This window comes from Hirundo rustica, chromosome 1 (assembly GCF_015227805.2).
Source record: "Hirundo rustica isolate bHirRus1 chromosome 1, bHirRus1.pri.v3, whole genome shotgun sequence".
In the NCBI taxonomy this organism is placed as follows: domain Eukaryota; kingdom Metazoa; phylum Chordata; class Aves; order Passeriformes; family Hirundinidae; genus Hirundo; species Hirundo rustica.
In genome coordinates this window covers 149418404-149442241 of record NC_053450.1, presented here as the reverse complement: position 1 = coordinate 149442241, position 23838 = coordinate 149418404, and positions in this window count along the sequence as shown.

Here is a 23838-nt window from a genome sequence, read left to right as displayed (position 1 = left end):
TAACATTTACTTCATGGAGAGGATCTCAGTGTCTCTGGTTGTCCTACAGCATTCCCCCTTTTCAGACAACAGTGAATCCATGTCCAACTCCTGTTTTGGTGTTTCCCAAAGCAAAGAGGAGAAACACCTCACCTGCCTGCAGGGAACATCTCAGTTATTTTGTAGTGTCTGCTATGAAATATTCACATGGATGTCTGAACACTGTCATTATTTGTCAGGATTATGAATGGGAAAACAGGACCACCCATAAAAATCTGAATGAACTTTGAATGGGAGCCAACATGGAGAATTGTAATTCAATACTTGTGGGCAGCAAGGGTTTCTGTGTGAGAAGAGGGTGGTGAATGGGCAACTGCAGAGGTACAAAAGGTGTATGTTTGATGGGGTTGTCCTTTTCCATTTGTGAGTAGGATCAGGAGGTTTTTGCTCTGCTGCCTCCAACCCTTTTGAATAGGGTGACTTTTCCTCAGCTGAAAGACTCAGGTCCTGGCCCTTTCTCGTTTGCAGAGTGAGCTCTAAATGCCCCTACTGCATTCATGCACAATTGTCAGTAATAAGGAATAATATATGTATTTATCTATATCTGTGCTTGGGAGTTACTCATACCTCCCAATGCTGAGTGAGGTAGCACTCAGGCCATCTTTCAGAAGACAAATAAATGAACAGACATTAGCTTTTTATTACTTCTGTGATATATGTAAGTGCTTTTGGTAAGTGACTGCTTCAGTTTTAACAGCTGAAAGTTAAGCAACCTTAAAAGAGAGTGCAGTTCTGTGTTCACTGAGGTAGAAAGGATAACTTTTCTGGCATGATGGAGGTTTTTGAATGTTATTACATGCCCCACGACCAAGTGAGGTTTTAAGATTACAGTTCCAGAACTGAAACCTATTGAGTGATACATCAGAAACTTGAGAATGAAACATAAGCTGTGGGTAGGTCTGATATCAAGGATGAGGTGTGTATGGCATATAATCAGTATCCCAAACTGGGAGGGCCAGGTGACCTGAACAGTATTCCATACCTTAAAATGCATGTCCAGGATATAAACTGGGGAAATTTCCTGGAATCAGGGACTGATGTGGGTTATGAAAGGGGGATCTGGCATCAGTCAGAGGGTGGTGTGCAACTGTATTGTTGCTTTTTTTTTTTTTTTTTTTTTTTGTGAGTTGTTTTCTTTCCCTTTTTATTATCTTCATTACTATTATTATTATTTACCATTGTTCTTGTATTTTACTTTGTTTTCAATTATTAAACTTTTCTTATCTCAACTTACAAGTTGTGCTTTTGATTCTCCTCATTCCATTGGGGCGGAGAGAGAAGAGAGCAGGGTTGAGCGAGTGCCTTCATGGTGCTTAATTTCTCTAATTCCAGCTGGGCTTAAGCCTCAGTACTGGTCCATGACTTCCCAGTGCTGTTTGCTTTGTCAGTGTGATGACATCCACAGGCTGATGATTCCCAGTTTTTACTGCTCCTCTTTGGACAGGGTACATTGCACATGTACATCCCTGCCCTTGTTTAATAGCACTTTCTGCAGATGACTTCCTTGCATTAACATCTTGCCTTTGTTCAGCTGTCAAAAATAATTCATGCAACAGTGTGAAACATATTTGAGGCAAATAATAGCAAGATAATGAATATAAACCATGTAGCAGTGCAATGCAGATGAAACAAATAGGGAAGGAGATGAAAGAATTAATAACTACAACTACTGGAAACAGATTCTCTTTTTAAAGGTAAACAGAGTGATAAACATCAGCCTGAAAAGAAAAAGTATGTACAGCCTGGAAACAAGGTGTAGACAAGCAGAACACAGTCTCGCTTTAAAAGCAGCAGAGAAATCATCAGAAAATGTCTGGCAAGAAAAACTAAGTCATCTCTAAAGACCATAAAAAAATAATACATAATGCATTTGACTGCCTGCTTTGCTCTTTGCATGCCCAGAGCTTTTGGTTGTGTCAGAGGGAGATCTGGCAAAGCCAAAGAAGTGAACAGAGTCCAACATGTTTTGCTTCTCTTACATCCTTCCCTGCCCTACATAGGCTTATATGATTTCGTCCCCTTGTACATTATCCCATTATCATCACAGTAACACCTGAAAGCTGATCTCAAACTGATATGCATGATGTTACATCTGAGCTTATTTATTTGGAGCAGCACTGCAAGCTTGGTTAAATCTTTGGGGGATTTTTTCCCAGTTTGTTTGCTCTGTTTTTGTGGTGTTGTTTTTTTTTTTTTTTTTTTAAACACATATATAAAATATGTATAGTGTTCACTTTGCAAAAGAGAAAAGCTGAAGATTTCTGAAACTCCATGAAAAAGAATTTCACAAGAAGAAGACTTGACTTAGGCACATTTACACAAGTCCTTAAATCCAGCATTGTTTAAATCTTCACTTAAGTTTGTGCACAAAGCAAAGGATGTTTTCTTCTAGCCCATTGACCACAAGGTCTAGTAAATGTGTTTACCTAGGATTTTTTCCAGGTGGTCCAAAAGTACTTTTTTTTTTTTTTTTTTTTTTTTTTTTTTTTTTTTTTTTTTTTTTTTTTTTTTTTTTCTGAATAAGAAGTTGATACAAGTCAGGAGGAGAAGTAAAGGATTCATAAAAGGGAGGGATGTCCCAGGTTGTCATGGTCCAGAACAATGACATGTCCTCGTCCACATCCATCAGGAAAAGCGGGGAGATAGCTCAGACCCTGTTTGATTACTTTCTAGCAATTAGTAGGTGTCATGGCCTTTGCCAGTCACATGGGTGGTGGTGCTGAAGGCAAGAATGAGAAGGGCAAATCCCATCAGGCTGGTGAAAAACAAATACTTTTTTCCATAAAAGTTTAAGAAGCATGAAAGATTTTCCAAAAGAGGTTGTCCATTTTGCTTACAGAGGATTTTTAAATCATTGTATTTTAAATGCATTGAAGTAGTTTTGATCCAAGAGCTCACTTAGGAAAACAAAGCAAAATCCCGTTTGTGGGTTTTTTTTTTTTTTGCTGTCCATGGATATCATGTTTATGTCATATTAACCCCTTGATTTAGGACTCTTCCTGACTATCTCAGGCAATAGGGAAGATTCATTTTCCCTAATTTTAAGCCAAAATTTGGCTGCTAGGAGGGAAAAACAATGGAGAATTATTAATGTTACAGATGTCATAAGGAAGGTGTTTTGGGTGTTCCTTGTGGCATCAGGGATTTTAGCCCTATTATTGTGACTTTTCTGCATTGAGGTTCCAGAAGTGATTTTTCTTTTAGGTTTGTTTGTGTAAGAGTAGGAAACTGGACCAGTTTTCTCTGTGGCATGCACTGCATTTCCTTTCCTGTGGTACACAGGATAAAGTACATAGCAAAGGAGAAAAGGTATTTCACAAATCCTCTGCTAGAGGAGGTTTCTAAGGCAGGGAGGCAGCAGCCACACTCCACTGCACATTTCTGATGTGGCACATTACTTGTGTGGCTTTGAGTTTCCCACTCTGTGTCCTTGGCCAGCATAATGGGAGGAAGGTGTCTGCAGGGTGAGGACAGATGTTCTCTGAGCCAGCTAAAGAAAAAAAACAATGTGTCATATAGAAAAAGTGGTTTGCCTCTCTTTTTTCCCCCCACATTGCCTTGTAAAATTGGATCTGAATCCACAGATTTGGGTGGAGAAAGGGAAGTGTTGTCCATTAGTTCATTTGTGTTCTACTGACCCACAGAGACAGGCAGAAACAAGAAATTCTGTCTCTTTTTAGAAGAAGGTGAAAATAATTTTCAACTAAACCATGCTTTTCTCATTTAAAATAATTATATATATATTTGTCTCTGTCTAAGACAATATGAAGGATAGATATTAAAAACCATTTTTGTGTGTTAGTATTGAATAGGTTTTATAAAGTTCCTTGATGGCCATTTGTCTTACATTTCAATGCATGTCAGGTGACTTAGAAAATTCTGGTGACTGCCTCTCTTACCTTTCTATAAATATCTTAAAAATCTCTGACCTGCATGACCCAGATAAAAGCAGACAGCACAGTAGCAATTTGTATGCTTTGTGGATGGTAAATGATCCACATGGATTGTCTGGCTCCTCTCCACACCAGAGTGTCTCCTTCCATCGTGGCCCTGAGAAGGGCACGACTTTCTAAAGTTAATTCAAGTTGCAGGCACGAGTAAGGAAGTGGAACTGCTCAAGGGGAGAGGAGGAACCTCGTAACATTGTAGAGGTAACTCAGGGAAATAATCACACAGGGAGCAGTTCTTGACATCTTCTGTGTCACTTTAACCACAATTGGAAATAAGCAGGGCAAATCCAAGCTTTTCTGTAAGAGAGAACACTGGGAGTGGCTCATATTTATCCACATGCCCTGTTCTTGTCTCAGACGAGACACTGCTAAAATTCAGGCCAGATGTTTATTTGCATATGGATTTGCCAAGGTGTCAAACAGTTTCTAACACATCATTTGAGAATGCTCACATAGCATAGAGTCTCTCACCACGACCGGATCACATCCTGCGGCGGAGGGAAAGACTTTGCATGCTTCTTCCATGTCCAATTCTGTTCCACTTTTTGAGACTATCTTAGAAAATAATAGTTTGGAAGTCCTTGCACTTTGGAGAATTGTGGAATTTGGGAACTCCAATTACAAAATCCTCCTTGAATTCTTTAAGCCTGGGGGATTCTTTCCTTTGCTATTAGATGTTTTTGGCAAGAGTGGTAGAAAATATCCTGTGCTCTACCAAAAGATAGGAAATATCCTGTGGAGGACCGAAAGGGAATTTGCATTAAAAAAACCTTTTTTTGAGAGGCATCTCCAGTGAAGACCCTTTATTCAAAGTTATTTGAAAAAAACCCTCCATTTCTCTAAAACCCTTGCTCCTTTGTACCAAAAAAATTACACTTGGGCACTGCCAACCAAGTCAGAAGGTTGCTTTCAGGCACTATTAGCATTTTTATGCCCTTGAATGTTTCAGGGAGCATTTCCTTGATATTGTAGTGGTTTTATTTTTGTTTGATGTTCTACCTTGTAAAACTGGTGAGAGCACCCTGGAAGAGGGTGACTGCTTTGCTTTCTTTTTAATTCCTGTCTTCTGTTGCCATCAGAAGTCATATTGTTGCAAGCTAAATGCCTCAGTACACAACTAGAGATATTTTACTTCTTCATGCTGTTTTTTATTCTTCTACACTGCCAGCTCATGAGTTGGTCTTTGATAATTGTTCCCTTCAGCACAATTTTTTACAGATCCTCCTGAGGTTAAAACTTTTCAAAGCATACCAGTAAACTTTCACTGAGCATGCACCAAACTGTATATCAGTATAAAATTGTTCCTACCATTCTAGCTGTTTTGGAGAGAAAAACTGAAAAAAGAAAAAGAGGAAAACAGCATAAGGGAAAAAAAAAAAAAAAAAATTACTCCTGAAAATTCTTTCAGAAAATCTGACTTTCTGTCCTTGGACTTTCTTATGTCTAAGTAATGAGTATTAATTGTGACTTGTACATATCAGTGTGGGAACAGTGAAGCAAAATAGAGGTAAATGAGAGAATTAAAGAGGCTGAAAATGTACCATAGGTATGCCTCAGGATGTCAGAATTGTTCTAGAAATCTTTTTGACATGGATAATAGGAAAATAGGACTGATTCAACAGGGAAAGATGTGCTCCACAAGCCAGTTGTAACCCCAGCTATTAGACACCTGGCCCTCCCCACCAGATTATCCCCACAGGGATCTGTTTGCATTAATAAGGCTCAGTAGATTCTCTGCTGAGGAGCAGTGGCTGGAGAGGAGAGCGGATCACACTGCTGCTTTGAGCCCGGAGTCGTTCAGGTTTGTGTCATTCTCCTGGAGCAGAAGGAAATGGATCCAAAAGACTGTAGAGCATTAGGAAAAACTCTCAGCAATTCCTACTTGGAATTCTCTATACACACCTACAAAGTATAGATTTTCATAGGCTTGAAGGATGGGTACCAAAGCCACCAGAGGAGCATCTTACTGTTTCACACAGGGGCAAGTCAGTTCTGCATGTGACTTCATGGATGAGTCTGCACTGGCTTCTGGTAGAGTGGGAGAGTGCAGCAGGTCTTTTATTTTGGTATGGTAATAAAATATTCACAGTAAACTCTTATGTAATTATCAGTGTTCTGTTTCCATCAGAAATGCTCAACATACCCAACTTCAAAAGATAAGATTCTTTACCAGGAAGACTAGGTCAGTTATGTCTTGCCAGTAAATATTGCATCTAACATCACATCTATTTTTACTGAAGTTAAAATGATTATTTTAATGCATTATTAGTTGTTAATTTTCACCTGAATGTGTCACCTTAAAATAAAACATTTAACATCCAAAGAAAGATGTGAAGAAACGCAATTTCACCTGCAAAAATCAGAAGGGAGCAGTGCCAGGCATTTGCTAATCCTCTCACAGTCAATGTCACAGCAAAGGGCCACATCCTGTCCTTGGTGCCACCAGTGTATCTTGCAGCAAGAGCAATGTCTACGAGCATTTCCATTATGTTTTCGTTATAAAGAAGAACAGTGAATATGATGATCTGGGAAGAATTACCATGTGCTTGAGTACAGGAAACCAGTTTATGGAACAGAATGAATTGATGAGAAACGTGGATGGCAAAGTTAAATGTGGTTTCTTAGCTGGCTTAAACAAAGGCTGCCATGGAGAGGGAGCATCCCTTCCTTTTCTGCTGCCCTCACCTGCATGGTTCTTCTCCTCCTCTTCATGGTTCAATAATTTCACTGAGTGAGGGAAGTTTTCAACCAGCTCAGTGGAGATGGCTTGCGACACTTAATTTGACATTACCAACCCAGCAGAACTAGGGCACATCTTCCAGGTCCACACACGTGACGTCATTACACCGTGATGAAGGACCAGCAGAAGAGGCAGATACTCAGGTTCAGAAACCCAGATCTGTGTGCCAGAAGGGGCCACAACACACTGTGGTAGGTCCCCGTCTGGACATCAGGGCTACAGAGACCGGATGGGGTGGTCAAGGCCTTTAACCCCCCTGTAGATGAACAGGAAATGAATGCCTGGGTTTGTAAAATGTGATACACAAACTCTGCGGCAGAGCTGGAGATTGTTCTCTTAAATACCAGTCAATAGTATCAGCCACAGGGTCTTGAGATGTCTTTAGCTATTACCACTGATCTGAACTCTCTCTGAAACCGGCAGCATTGATATGGCTGTGATGACTTCCATGCCAGTGAGCCAGCTTGGCCAGAGATCAAACTAGCCAAGGGAATACCAATGTCGGTAAGTTACGGTTTCCAGATGCCAATGTCTTTTAACATTCCTATCACGAGAGTGATACTGGGATGTGTTTTCTATTATCCAGTTGAGTGAAGCACATCCTTATTTAGCATTACCTCGAAGTTTAATATAGTTTGTCTTCTTTTTTAGGTCACAGGACACACAAATCAATATGTATTGAGTTAAACAACCACAATGAGATAGTTAATTCTCATCCACCATGCTTTGAGCACTACCTGCATTGACTAGAGAAGACAGAACTGCCTCCTTACACTGAAAAGCAAAGAAAAAACCCACTAATGACATTGCCAAGTACTAACCCTAAGTTATTTAAGTTGGAATTTTTGCTGAATTAAACTATCAGTTCTTCCACATTGAATAATGATTTTGCCAAGCAAGCTCATAGGTATGCATTTGAAGTTTCTATCTCCATTGTATGTTTTATACTCTGTGGCCAATTTCAAACACATTAAAGGTAAAAATGGCACAATCTGACTTAAACTGACACCCAGGTTCTTTCTCTGATGTATAAATCACATTTTTTTGCATTTCAGTAAGAAGCCTCTATATAAAACCTGGTGCCACCAGTGAAATTAAATTTACTGCAGGGTATTTGGCAAATAGACAACACCATTATCCCATCTTTGCAGCTTATTTTTACACATAGGCTTTAGCAGCTGGTGGCAACTGGTTATCCTAGCTATAAACAGTGAAAGGATTTAGCTGTATAAAGCACTAGATGTCAATGCTATTTTTCTTCTCAAAGCTCAAAATCCTTAGCATATTTCTTCAAACCCTGGTGTTTTAAGTCTCTGTGATCACGCACAGCTCTCCTCTACCTCGGATTGAACGTTGTGAAGTTGTGAACCTTATTCACAACTTAGAGCTTGGAAGATAAACAGTAATAATCCCAAAGCAATTGGCTTAAAATTAGTAGCGTTATATGTAAGTAATTATATGTTGAAAAAAAAAAAAGAAAACAACAAAAAAACACCCACAAACAAAAGCAAATTTCATACTGGCAGATAGGAATGGGCTGGAAGGACATTTTTATGGTTCACTAAGAGGGTGGGAGAATGTGTTTTGCTCAGGTCCACCATGGCAGGATCCTGAACCCAGGTGATGATTTCTTAACATTGCTACAATACACATAGATAATAAATTTTTCTAAGAGCAGTGTTCAGAGCCTCAGCATCGTTTAGTAATGCTGAATACCAAATGATGCCTCAGGGATCTTTCAGTCTCTTGGGGATTAAATGGACTATTACCTGAAGCCCTATGGAATTATTACTTTGAGGATACCTACCAGGCAGTGAGAGACTGGAAATAAATCAAGCCCAGCCTGGGTGTAACAACCTGTGACACCCCAGAGCAGTGCCAATGTGTGACTTGTTTAGCAGTGAAGACACCCAAACCATGGCATGGTCATTCCTGATCTGGGACAGGTCCAGGACCTGCTTTTCCTGCTTTTGGAACCTGCTCCCACTACCAGCACTGATGGAAACATCTGAGAAAAGAAGTGTGTGGGCTTTTGTTTCTGCTGTCCTAAAATTCTATTCCTTCATTAATTCTTTACAACCCTTTTGATCCAAATTTTCTGTGTTCAGTTTTGCATTAAGCACTTCTGCTCTTTCAGAAAGTAGAGATGAGGAATTACCTCAACCAGCTTCTGTTGAGACATCTCAATGTTTTCAAGTAACTACCTTTGCAATCTGTTTGGTGGTTTGTTTTTTTTTTTTTTTTTTAAACAATCTACACTCAAACAAATGTCATGTATTAAAAAAAAAAAAAAAAATGAAAGTTCCTTACATTTGCCACTTTTCCAGATTTGGGTATTTCCCACCTCTCTTCAGGTTTATGAAGAAAAAAACCAGTGAAAATCATGTTCCTGTGACATGAGAATTCATAATATTACTGGGAATCAGTGTTTGTGATGGAATCAAACCAAAACTATTTCTAATTTTTTTTCCTCATAAGAATGCGTAGTCAGGGAAGAATGTAATCTTGCTGCTAATTTTTTCCAACATCCCTGTATGTGGCTATGTTTCTGTCTTTCTCCATTTTTATAGCAATTCCAAATGAATTTTTTGTGTCTCATATATGACTATAGAACAGTTTTCTGGAAAAGAAATCCTCTCTCTCTCATATCAAACACTCTGAAGAAGATGCTGCACTCAAATCTATTCAGCCACTTCCCTAGACAGAGAAGCAGCAAATAAAGTCTTTCTAACTCTCTAAATAAATGTTTTTAGGCAGGAAGTTATAAAGAACCTGTTGATATTGCTAGTTAGGTTACAGTGACAGCATTAGCACCATGTGGCTATGGCCATGTATTATACTATTTTAGCTATTTTTTGTGCAGTAAACAAAAGGTGTGCAAGACCTTTACCAGCCTTACCTCTCACTAAACACTTTATGTGAACTGTCAATACCTGCAGAGAGACCTTTTCAAGCAGAAGTTTCTGAGCTGATCAAGGCTGTTCTAAATGTTTAAATGTTTGCTTCCCTCCCTTGTACCTCACTTAATATACAGGTGTTGTGGTTTTTTCCTTTTTATTTTCTTTTTTTTTTTTTTTTTTTGTTTTGTTTTGTTTTGTTGTGTTTGCTTATTTGCTGTTTTATTGTTTCTCATTTTTGTTTTTGTTTTGCTTTTTTTTTTTAAGCTACAGTTAAATATAATTTAAAAGGGCCAATAAAATCAAATGCTTAATGTTTCGTGCATGTGTCTTTTCCTGAATACATTTGCCTTCTTCTCATAATATTAGTATAATTTTGTAATTAAATCCACAAAGTTTGAAGGTCTGTCTTGCATTTCTTCTACTTTCACCAGAAAATTGTTCTCTTTAATGCATCTGGTTCTTGTTTTGGTTGCAAAGAAGATTGTTTATTTTCCTTAAAAGTGCTGAAGACCCTTGCACTGCTTTTTATCACTCTGCATCTTCAAATTTTTGACAGGAATGGAGTCTTTGCTAATGGCTCTCTTTTATTATGCACTGCTCTCTTTGGTGTCAAATATGACTGTACTCTTCAGGGAGACTTAAAAAGGGATGGTCCACTCATTGTCCTAGCTCATAAAGAGCAACTGAAGTGGAAGAAATATTATCATTGAAGAATTTTCCTGGAGATCTTCCAAGGAAAGCTTCAAGACTGAGCAAATGAGAAAGGCAATCTCCATCAGTTACACCTGATTGTTCAGAGAATTAAGCTTGTTATAGAGATCATAACAAATGCATTTTCTGTCATTGGGAGGCTTGCTGGCAAGGCTAGGGCTGGAGGAAGAACTACGGGCTGTGCCAAAATGATTAAATCCAGTGATGTTGCAGTTCATACCAAGAAACCATTCATGTTTCCTTTCTGGTGCTGGCACTCTCCTCCACCCACAGAAACAGGGAGTGCTGTTTCCAGGGTCCAGGCTGATCCAAGTCCACCCAGCAATTCTGGTTACGTCACTGATCAACTAAATAATGCAAACCATGACCTGCCTAAAGGGGACAAGAGCCATGTCTTGGTTTTGAAAGACAGTTGTCTGCCAGGGAAAACTAGAGGCTCCCTTGGAATGGAGAATGTAAACCCCCTGCCCTCCAAATTATTATAATTTTGCAATTAGGGGCTCTCAGGCAAAGATATGGGAACAGGAGTAACAGTTCTTTAGTAGGAATATTTAAAAAAAAAAAAAAAAAAAAAAAAGGAGAATACAAATGATACAAATGTAGTAGTACAAAAAACAAGCAAGGAAGCAAACAAAGATCCTGGAAAAACACCTTGGCAGAGTCAGGGATATGACCTGGCACCCTGGTGGTCAGGGTGTTGGAAGCGGTCCAAATAAATCCTCCTGGAGTAAAGATGTGGTTCTGTGGAGTAGAGATGGTCCTGTAGAAAGTCCAGTGGTGACAAGATGGGTCCAGTCTTTCTCTGGGAATCCAGTGGAAAAATCGGATCCCTTGTGTCCTTCAGTCCCAGTTTTTATCTAGCTGGGAACAGCTGGCTCCTCCCCCACTGGGTGGAGCATCTCCCAGTGGGATGATGGAATGTGTCATGTCACTGGTGGGCCCTAATGGCCCATTATCAGAAGATGTCCCCCTGGAGGATGGAGGGATGGTGAAAGAGATAAGAAACACTACCCCACCTGGATTTAATGGCTGGGACATTATCAGAAGGCATCTGCCCCCCTCCCCCCTGGAGTAAGGAGGATAACACATCCCCCAAAAAACAGGTTTCAACAGATGAAATAGAATACGCATTTGTAGGTTACATAATCCAATACAAGCCGTTTAGAGACAGTCTTGTCACACTTGAGATGAGAGGGGCAGGTGTGTTGTGCAAGGGGCTATAAACAGAGGTAGAAAAGTAGATTTGTACCTGAATAGCACACAATCATTGCAACCTCTAGTGCTGCTGTAATACAGCTGAACCACAGAAGTGTCTGAGCATAGCTAATTCTCACCTTCATGGTTATTAGATCTGGTTTGATAAACAGCTATGGCCAAAGACAGAGAGCAGATTTTGACCCCTGTGCCCTAAGTCTGGATAAATCCTGCTGTATTCTGCACCCAAATACAGTTGCAAACACTGCAGCTGCATTCTGGGATCAGCTGGCAGAGCTGTGGTGCACCACAGGGTCCCACTGACCCAGGATTGGAGAAATGCAGGGACAGGTTCCTACTGTGGCCTGGGATAACCAGAGTTTCCTCTGATTAGGCCCTCTGGATGTTAGAGATGGCAATGGAAGCCAAAAGAAGGGAGGTTGACACTTAGTGAACTTCTGATCTCACTACCACTACTACCACTTCTACAGGCAAATCATCTAAACTCCAAATGGATGAAATCAGAAACAAGAGCACCAGAGAGAGAATTTTTTTTTTTTTTTTGGGGGGTGTGTGTGTGTGTGTGTGTGTTTTCCACTACTCTCTGCAATACTGTTTATGTCTGCTGTCTCCCTGCTATGTGGGTCACAGACAGACTTGTCTGCTCCTAAAAAGTCATCACATTCTTTTATCTGCCATCAGGACCAGTCAGGCTGCTGCAGGTCTGTCTGCCCCATACCTTGCTGTGGCTCACAACTGTGAATTCTTCCAGCTCACAAGAAGTGCCAGAAATCCCATTTTCCTACAAAGCAGCATTGTTATAACAGGTATAAAATAACCAGGGGCTAGGATGTGGAAGCTGCACATGGACGGTCTGTATCTCATTTTTCTATCTCAGTAACTGCTCTGTTTCCCCTAAGAACAGCTCTCCTAAGCCTGCCTGGAGCAGGGCTGGGCTCACCTCTCCTAGACAGCACCAGCCCAGGTCTAGTCCTCTGCTTTGCTCCCACTGGGAATATTGATTAGGGTTTTTTTTTTTTTTCCCCTAATCATCTACTAGAAGGGGGGAGAGAGTGTGGGAGCTGCATTTTTGAGGGGATGGACACAGGAGAGTGTGAGTATTGGTGCTTCCAGGGGGTGTGCAGATAGATTACTGTAACGACCAAGGCTACTAGAAATGCCTGCAATTCTGCTTGTTCAATTATTAAATCAGAGCTCTCCACTTTTTAAAGTACTTTATGTGCTTGGAGGAGAAAGATACTTAATTTGCACATTAGCTAGAACAAAAGCTTTTGTTCTGAGTTGATTAAATGCGTTGCAACTGCTCCCACATCTTTCTCCAGGCAAACACCCAGAATTTATGTACTGAGACACATCAGCACTGGTGATGACTGTGCACAAGAAGATGGGGATAGAGAGGATTTTGCTTTCTGCATGTCTGGTTCTTTTGCAAAAGCTGATTCCTCTCTTCAGCCTGCTTTCCTCCAAGCAGTGGAGAACACTGGTTGAAGATTTGGACGTTGACCTCCAAGCTGGTCCAGCTCAAAACACAGAGGAGTTTGCTGAGAAAGAGAGGAAATTACATTGCAGCATTTCAAAAGTCATTCTTGCCTCCAAGGCTGATCAAAATATCTGAGCAGTCATTCTGGCATGTCACTAACAGGCATCCAGTCAATCAAGTTGCATTTGGGGTCCTTTGCCTAGGCAGGAAGAAAGAGCTGAGTGGAAAAGAGCAGTCAGCAGCACCCATCCCTGTGTGTCAGCTCAGCCATTCCTTGGTGCAGCAGCAGTCTGTCCTATCTGTTGGAGGACAGAGCTACAAATATTTACACTTTGCATGCTCTGTTACATCAGGCAGCTGAAACCCTCATCACCAGTAACAGTTAGAACTACACAAACACACTACACTAACTACACACTAACATCTACACAAACCATGGATTTGCCAGTGATAGTCAAGGTGAGAGAAGAAAAGTGTCGGCTGATCTCTTCTGTGTCCAAAAATCTCCGTGGCAATGTGGGTTTAAGAATAATTTCAGTGGCAACAACACACTTCCTAAATTCCCCTTGCTCCTCTTTTTACTCCAGCCATCTTTTGAACTAAGCCTGTCAACAGCCTCTGGAGCTGATCAGAACCTTTTCTGTTGGATATCAAACTTTTTATAGTGCTCTTCACGTCTTCCAGTTTGCACAGAGGCAGTAGACACATCTGAACCCGCGGGATATTTTTGGAAAATTAAAAAGAAAACATGTGTTTATTTCAAGAAAACAAAGAAGGCAGCCCACTTTTTGAACAGGGCCAAGGTGGCTGTTTAAAATATTGATGCTGTTACAAAAGGCCCGGTGACAGAATGGTAGTTCAGCTTTGTCGGTGTTTGTCTTTCCCTTTGTTCTCTCATGAGACAAGCCTGTTTATTTATGCTGGGGGCAGCTTGCACGGTGTTGCTGAAGGCAGTGAGAATGAGCAATGGACTCTCTGGACAAGAGAGGAGCTCTCAGTTGCTCTCCTCAGCCTGAGACTGCTGCCTTTAATTCAGTATGATGCTCAGGGATCACGACTGCTCGGGGTGGGAGAGAAGAGCTGGCTCTTGAGCCCTGCCATGCTCAGCTACTTGGGTTTAATAAATCAGCTGGATTTATTCTCACGTAGCTTTAGACATCTCTAGTATCATCCTGGGCTTCCTCTACAATCAGTAAGAGGAATGGGCACCTCCATCAGTGTTACAGATGCTTGTTTCCAGAGAAGATGCTGCCCCCAGACTCTGCTCACTCTCTTGCTGAATATCCATTAACTCTGATGGGATCCTTGTGGGATCAGTGTGGGTTAGAATATTTAAGTGCAGGGAGCTACATTTAGCCATCTGAATGCATCTTTAGTGGGAAAAAGGCTTTTTGCTTCTATCTCCTAGAAGCTTTATGTACCTTAAATGTATGTATTCTGACTTTTTTTCTGCAACCACTCTCTGGTGGGACGATACATCTGTAGCAAATTTAAATGTACTGAAAATAAGCTTGTTTTCTTATTTATTTTTCTCAGACTCTGTAGGAATAGTCCTCTCACCTGCCAGGCTCCATGGGTGACAGAGTATAAATTGCCGAGTTTTAGAAAGTGTTTTGTGAATAAAGCTATGAGAATAACCTTAGTGACACTGCTGGTGGCTTATGGCTTATGAACCAGCGAGGCACGTCCAGAGGAGGAAACAGCAAATTATGGAGGAATAAGGAATAAAATTCTGCTCTCCCTGCACTGACAGAAATGTTGAAAGTACCTACCTGGCAGCTCTCATGTTGAGTTCTAGCAAAGCAGTTGCTGCTGGCCTAATTCTCCTGCCGAGTAAGTCAGGTTTTGACCTTTATGAGAGCAGAGTTAGGGCAGCCTAAATGTGTTCCCCACCACCACTATGAGTGTCTCTGGCACCAGAAGTGTTGCAGGAGTCCCAGTCCTCATCAAAAATTTTTCTTCCCTTAGACACAGTTCAACTCTGTATTTGGGAATTATCTTGTCTCCAGGTGCAGCCTCTCATGCTGGAAAAGAGCATAGGTGGTTTTCCTTGTGTTTGACACCTGTAATATAAAGAAATACTGCCTTGATTGAAAAGTCCACATTTTTTTCTGGGTTACTCTGAAATCCCTCCATGGCCTGCTGGAGATGAGGAACAGCTGCCTGTGTGTTTTGCAAAGAGACAAAAGCATTCTGTTGTTGCCCTGTTAAAATAATGACTCACATAAAGGAAAGGTTTTGAAAAATCAAGCAGGAGTGAGAGTGCATGTGACTGTGTGTGCATAATGCATAAAAGTCTGAGTGAGGATTAATATTATATTAGAAATTTAACAACTCTGAATCACTGCAGTTTTCATTTAATGTTTTACCAAATGCCTGTAACCTTAAAAGATTAATAAATGACAGATACACTTAATTACCTCACTGTAAGAAAAATAATGATCAGGACTGTTAAGTGGGAGAAATGAAACATGACTAAGCTGGCATTAGTTACAGTGCCTAGCTTTAGACTTTTCCAAGCCATTTGATGGCAAGGCAAGTCTGTAAGCAGTGGGTGGTTACCAATGCCTTTTCATGGTCTAAGTAACACTTTCTGTGCCATTCTTCATGCTGGGCCTGGGGTGGGCTGGGTCCTCCCCAGGATGCTCTGACAAGAGAGGACTGGGATGAACAGAGGGGGGTAGAGCCTGAGAGTTCCAATCTGTCTTCACCACTGGCCCCATTGGGACTGGGGGAATCATCACCTCCAAGCAAAGGCCTGGTGCGAGGTGAACAAGAAATTAATAATTTTGTGAGATTTAAAGTAAATAGGGTGATTATTAATTTTAAAATTATGTATTATGGCAAAACGCAATAGCCAGTGCCTCGTTCAATATTCAAGTTTCATGAATAAACATAATATGTCGTTTCAGTGAAGCAGACTTAGCTGCGGGCCTAATATGGACTGCACCACCACAAGGGAGAGATGATTCTTGACATAAATTGAGTTAATCTTTATCCTATCTGAAAGTTAGTCTAATTTAAAAAAAAAAAAAAAAAAAAAAAAAAGAACAACAAAACAAACAAACAAAAAAACAACCCCAAAACCCAACAAAAACTTGAAAACCCAAATTTGATATTAATGGTAAATCCAGCCATAGTCTTCAAAAAATATATCTTGTGAATGTCCTTCGGCATCACTAGACAAAGCTTCTGAGTGGAGCACCTTTTAATGTAGTACTTATTCTTCTCCTTCTTCTTTCCTCAAATTTTTATTCATTACAAAGTCACAAACTGTTGAGCTGAAAAATGATCGTGTTTAAATTTCTTTTATGATAAACATGTCAGTGAAGCAGCAAAGTGCTTTTTGTATTTCTCCATTGCTTGAGGCATTTCTTAAAGCCTTTTCTCATGATCTACTTCCACTCAAATGCCTGGGAAAAGAAACAAAATTCTTCTGAACGAATTGATTTATGAACACGGCTATTGGTTTTTAACACACTTTTCAGTTTTTTTGTCTTTCTCTCCTGGATGAAGAATGTTTAGCCTATGAATATTATTGGTTCTAAAAATTCTTCCTCATATGTCTCATACAATCACAGAGATCAGAGAGAGAGAGAGAAAGAGAAAGAGAGGGACTACTTTTGTCTTTTAATTAATCCCCTTACGATTACAGGACTGTCATCTAGAGTATATCCAGTACTTTGCTTTGTCCAATTCAAAATAATTTGGTAGATGTGGGCTTTGAAAATGCCCAGTAAACAATTCCAGCATTTCATCAGTCACACATTGCTCTGGATCAGTTGAGACAGCCCAGCTGGATCAGCAGTCACAGCACAGCTGTTTTTGTGACCAGTCTCAAGGATCCACTGGTGCAGCTGCCACATGTGGCTGCTTCCTCAGCCCATCCATTCGTGCATGGCTCAGGCTGAGGCAGCCTCTGATGGGACATACAGCAATGCTCACACTTGTGTCTTCCACCCTTCCAAGTCTTGGGGACAGGAGGGAAGGTTGTAAAAATTTCCTGTCCTAATTTCCAAGGGCTCTCTGCATACCAGCTTCCTCTAGCTATGGTGCTTAAAAATTTCAGATATGCCTTTCTGGGTGGTGTTTTTAGGTATGTAGCTCCTCTAATGAGAGTTTCTGGAGACCTGCATCTCTGAATCCCATGAAGCAGAGTGTGGCAGTGGCTTGTTTGTATTAGATGAGGGATACACACCAGGTCCTCTCTGGGTATCAGGGGCTTTGCCTCAGTTTCTTGCTTTTGCTCAGAATGTCCTAGATTAAAAATGCTCTTTTCTTTCTATCCTGACTTCAAGCAAATATTGGTATCCTTCAGTCCATGAGCCGGTTTGGAGGGCAGCTAAGATCCAAGTTGGAATATGTAATTTCTCTATTTTGTGAGTGCCTTTGAAATATTCTTATTAATTTATTTTTTCAATCAAGAGTGTGTTTAACATCCTTCGAGGGTCAGGTAAGCAATTTCTATTTGGTCATGAGCAATTTTATTTATTTTTCAGCAGAAAACATTCCATTACCAAGCAACATAATGCAAGCTAAGGTCATTATCTTGAAGTTTACATAATTGTTACAGTTTTTCAATAGCAAAAAAATTCAAAGATAAGCATTGCTGTGTTCTTGAAGGGACTGGAGCCAGATCCATTTGCTTGGTCACTGGACAGAGTTTCCCACAATCCATGGGGCTGGGTGCAGGTCCTCTGCAGAACTGACATGGTTGTGTCTGAGCAGAGAAGAGGGCTCTTTTTCTACAAGATGTGGCACCATGCAGTGATTAGAGAACTAACATCAACTCAGGCCACTTGTTCAGATACCAACTAACTCTTAACCTCTGAAGCACTCACAGAAGCGTTTGGGTTGGAAAAGACCTCCAAGATCAGAGTCCAATCCTGGAGTAACCTGCACCTTGCCAACTACACCACAACACTGAGTGCCACATCCAATAGTTTCTTGAACACTTCCAGGGATGGTGAATCCACTGCCTCTCTGGGCAGTCCATTACAACTTTAAAAACCCTTTCTGTGATGAAATTCTTCCTGGTGTCCAAACAGAACCTCCTCTGGTCCAGCTTGAGACCATTTCCTCTTCTGTTTCTGGTTGCCTGAGAGGAGAGACTGATCCCCACCTGCTGAGGCTGTTACTTCAGAAACAGTCAGAAATTACTGGTCTGATTTCCATGATGCTCCCTTGAAGCATGTTACCATCTGTGTTGTAGGGAGTGATAAGGTCCACCCTGAGCCTCCTTTTCTCCAGGCTAAATTCCTCCAGTTGTCTCAGCTGCTCCTCACAGGACTTGTGCTCCAGACCTTGCACCACTTCTGTTCCCTTCTCAGAACAATCTCCATCCTCTCAATATCCTTCTTGTAGTGAGGGGACCAGAAATGGACACAGCACTCGAGGTGTGGCCTCACCAGTGCCCAGTACAGGGGGACAATCCCTGCTCTGGTCCTGCTGGCCACACTATTGCTGATCCAAGCCAGGATGCCATCGGCTTTCTTGGCCACCTGGGCACTCCTGGCTCATGTTCAGGTGGCTGTTGACCCAGATCCAAGATCAATGGCTGAAGAAAAAGAGTAGGAACAAAGTCTTTCTGGCAAGAGGTCCTTTGGGCAACATTGTGTTGAGGGTAGTGAATGGAGTGCTCAGACTTTTCTACTTCTCTGGTTTTGATTCCTTGTTTATCAGTAGAAAATGAAAGTGCAGCTTCCACATATCTCAGGCATATCCGGGGGATGCTTTTAAGCAGAAAAATACTCACTGCTCTTTTTCAGCAGACACCTTTCACATCCTTTAGTGCTTATTGCTGTAATCAATTAAGGAGACTAAGGTGAACATTTTTTAACCTTAAACTCCTAAACACATATCCAGGAACCAATATATGTCTCTGGATTTCGATGTGCCAATGCCCAGGAGATCACATGGGCACAAGGGCTTTGGTAAAAAAAGAAAGAGAAAGTGAAAAGGAGAAAGAAAATTAAATTAGAAAGAAGAAACAGAGGGAAAAAGGAAAAGGAAAAGGGAAAAAAGGAAAAGGAAAAGGAAAAGGAAAAGGAAAAGGAAAAGGAAAAGGAAAAGGAAAAGGAAAAGGAAAAGGAAAAGCAAAAAGGAAAAGGAAACTTCTACTTTAGGAAGTTGATTTGTTTCATGTAGTTCATTTTTTTCATGTAGAAAAATTATGGCCTAGGGACATCAATATTTACTTATATCCACTCAGGCAGTCTTTTAAGGCTAGACACATCTATAGCACTGAGATGTGTTTATTGGGTATGTGCCATCAATTGTGGGTACAACCAGGTCCCAGAAAAGTTTTTCCTCAAAGGCAGACCCACCTGAAAGTGATGCTTCTTCATATGTGTTTTTCACCAAGGCATCACTGAACCATGACCCAAACTCTCCATGACCATGTAGCAACAACTCCAATTTTTATTAACATCACTTAATGGCTCCTCACTGCCCTTGTCACTCACTCTGTTGAAATTTCCACTTATTTAATTTTTGACCTAGGAGACAGTGGGTGAAGGTAAGTCCTGGCACAAGCATTTAGTGGCTGACTGTGTTTTTGCCAAGTGTTGCTAAAGGGACAACTGTCAGACCTTGCCGGATAAAGATATGGTTTGCTTTAATTTTTAAAGAGCAGCCTGCAAGGTGCAACACCCACTCATTCTCCTCCTGCAAATCATGCCTGCTTAGAGATAAGCAAGTATCTGGAAACAAATTAATTGAAATCTACATTTCTTTCTGGCTTAATGCTTGCACTGCTCCGTTACCTGGAAGTCATAAATCCAGTCTCTCCACGTGCTAAATGCCACGGGAGGAAGAGAAATTTTGGGGAGCTGTTAATGTTTGCTTGGGTCTGCAGAGTCCCACATCCCTGTTCACCCACCTTCTGGATAATTTTGGCACTTTCCCAAGCAAGTGATGCTATTTCTTTGGAGGATAACCTTTGCTACAATTCACTCTGGATGTTTTAGATACTAAATCAAAATATCATTATTAGTCTGTCTATCAAAATATCATTATTAGTCTGTCTAGGTCTATCAGTGAGCAGAGGCAGGGGATCCTTGGTATTGCCCTAAAAATACTGTGCTCTTTGGCCAGCCCACTCTAAATGAGGATGGAACAGGAGGTCACCAAGTAGGAAATCAAAGGCAAAAACAGCAGTAAGCAAGATTAACTAAAAGGATGAACTGAATAACAACTAAGCAGCATAATGCTAATCTCCTGTTAAAGGTAGATATTCAATACAGGTTTTTCTAGTAATCATCATTAATTTCTATGAATTTCCAAAGAGGCTGAGGAAGGAAGAAATATTGGAAAAGTAATGTTTTTAATCGTGCTTGAGGGACAACTTAAAAATTCTGCTCCATGCAGCTGAGAGTAGAGTACAGATCAGTAGAGCACAGAACTCCAAAACTACTTCTGTAATTCAGCCTTTTCAACTTGATTCCAAGCAGGGCTCTGACAATATCTGGGTAATTGCAGACTTGGAGACATTCCCTTGTTCCCAGTTTAAGGTTTGTCTCAAAGACAGAAACAACAAATAAATTGCATAGTTACTTCAGAAACAGTCAGAAATCACTGGTCTGCTTTTCATGATGTGCCCTTGAAGCACATTACCATTTTTGTGGGGAAGCACAGTGAAAGCCAACAGTAAGTGCGGTGGCACACATCTGTAGTGGCAAAATTTTGAAGGGGAGTATGAGATGCGGGTAGGAAAAAGAGAGAGAGAATAGTGCTTTCTGTAGCTCTTTGTTGCTGTTGTGAATAGCATCACAATATCTCTTAATGAAGCAGATGTTCAGATAAAGAGTTTCAGGCTACAGGCACCAAAAAATAGAAGTTTCCACGCAGCTTGAATTCCAGCTCTGTTATCCTTGTTAACCAGTTGTCATGCTCTGCCTGGCAAACCCTAAGCTCAAAGGCATCTGTTGGATGAAAAGTGTATCAGAAATATTTCCATTACAGTTTCTTAAGTACATCCTGCTGTGCACTCTTTCATCATGTTAGACGGAACTTTTTCAGACTTGTGATCCCAATTGCTATTACTCATTTCACTCTTCATGTGGGGCACCATGGCCCTAATGCACTGCTGTTGTAAAATGGGAAATATGTTTACATAAAACAGATGAGTTTTGATTTAATTGCTTTTTACTCCAATTACGTGTTAGTGCTCACTAACTGGAACATTGTCAAACAATCTCCAAAGTCTCACGAGAAAATTGTTACATTAACATACATGTTTGGTAACACTCTTAATACCTTTGGGACTCTTGCTCATTTTTGGATGTATAAATAAGAAAATTGTAAGGGGAAGGGGAGAAGATGTCTGGTTTGTGCATTAAGTATGGGGTAAGAAAGTCACACCTCACTTTGGAGAAACCTGGATCACAGGTGGGTGAGAGTGAAAGAGATTTGGAGACTATTTTCAAGCTCAAAGCAGCTGCTAAAAAGGCTTGGTGAACCTAGAATTATGGGCAGAGCAAAGACAATCAGTCTTCTGGGTCATATCCAGTATTTGCACTGGGGAACTTCTGCTCTGTGGTTGTGTCCAGACTCTCATGACCTTCTGCAAGCCAGAGGCTGGTGAGTGTCTATTGGGGAATGTCAACCAGAGGCATGGACAAAGGAACAAATCCACCCTGTGGACATGGCTTAACAGGATGTGCTTATTTTTTATCTGCTGCAGTTGATGTTGGAGTGGCCTGCTTGGCTCGTTGACAAGGAGGGATTTGGCAAGTGGAAGCATAAACCTGGCTAATGGGAAAGGTGCACAAATCTCTGCAAAAACAATAGCTGGCTCTGTGCAATCTGGAGGCAAAGCCCAAACCATCATGTGCACTGAGGTATAAAATGAACAAAATAAAAAGAAAAATAGGACCATAAAGGGCAACAGCAGTGACTACAGTGTAGTCGTGCTGTTTATGGCCTCCCACAGCCCATGTTAGACAGCACAGATGCTGTAATCACTGCTATCATGCTTTTGACTGGGAGACAAGTATTCTCCTCGTGCTGTGGAACAGCTGTGTTATGTGGTAGTGAAAACCATCTGCCAGGACCTGTGCAACTGCCTCCATCCAGCACACCGAGGAAGAGTGCCTGTCCTTTTTGAGAAAGTGATTCAGAAGGACACAAGTCCCCTGGCCACCCTAACTCAACATAGGCTATGAAGAAATGAAGTCTTGAGTTACAGGAGTCCTGCAGTGAAACCTCAGTGGAGGCAGCTGGAAACAGAGTGAGCCTACAACAGCAACAATGGGTGTGAGCTAAAGCTCCTGAATGCAGCAGCATTTGTCCATCTGCATAAACACACCTGCGCTCAACCCACCCTGACCCCACCTCTGCAACTGAGTGTGAGTTTGTGTCCATGGTGTGAGTCCTGAGGTGTGGGAATCTGCCCTACAGGGCTGGAGTGGGAAATGATGAGGGAAACAAAACACAGTTTATCACTCTACAAGGCAGAAAGGAACCTGAATGTTCAAGGTGGTGTAGAGGGTAGAAATCATGTGGGTTATGCCGAAGTTTGAAGAGCTGGTGTAAGGTTCTCATGTTTGCTAACACATATGGATGCTTGGTGGTCCTATGAAGACAGATAGATGTTGCTGTGGGGTTATGGACAGCTTCTTTCCTCAGCCTCAAGGACAGAGGTGTCTGGAATCCCCAAATTCAGGAAAGGGGACTATCTGGCCTGAAAGTAAATTTTTTTCCCTATGGCTTCTGCATATTCAGACCTTTGTTTCTAAAGGTCACAGGATAATTCTGGGCTATGCTAAGATGCCTCAGGGAGATATCTTTCCTATGGGAATATCTATCAAGAACTGCAGCACCATATTCCCTTTGTTTATTTTAGATAAAGGCTTGAAATCGCTCCAGAAAAAAGAAGGTATGTGAGTAATAAGGAATTTGTCAAACCAAAGTATGATTACAGAGGAATCAAAATAGCTTTACCACTTCAGATTTACCATGAAGATCTGCCTCAATGGGACTCTTTGTTGTCAATGGAGATAAAAGCTAGTTTAAGAGAGCAGGTCATCTGGCCTGTTTCAGACATCTCTGTCAGTACAATGAGTTTCCCCCACCTCTGCCCTGTTCACTGGACCTCCACTGACTGTAAAGGCAGCCTGCAGTCACTGGATCAACTACAGCCACCTCCATTTAGTCAGCTAAATCCACAAGCTGATACACAGAATCTGGGTCAGAGATGTCAAGTGCAAAACCAGGAAAGCAATGGACAGACACATTCAACAAGCACTTCCATTGGATGAAAAGCTGCTGCAGTAGCAGCAGTACACAGCTATTTCTTCTCTCATTAAAATTTGCTTAACTTGGATTGATGTTCACTAAAATGTTCTCCTTCACATTTCACCTTTTTCCTTAGAATTGGCCTTGGAACTCACAGCGTTTTCTTTTGAATATCACAGCCTCAACCTCCAGGGTTAATTATCCAGGGTTAGTTATCTTTCAGCAAATGCTGTATACTAACCAGAACTATGTCAAAACATTAATTTACTTTCCTAATTATTTGGTGAGGGGATGGCATTTGTGATATTTAAATAATGTTGTAAATCTAATAAAGGAAATCTAAAAGACTCTGATTTTTCCCAATTGACGTTATTTCCTGCATTTCTTCCACTGATGCTGATGTTCCTCCCAGTCACCTCTGGATTCATCAGGAGATTTCAGGCTTTGCAGAACAAGCTGTTTACACAGGAAAATTAAAATTACTCAGTGCCATGTGAGCCTTCTGATTGATAATATGCCCAGAGCACAGTATATGGGCTTCTTTCTCTTAGGATGGGTTCTATGTGC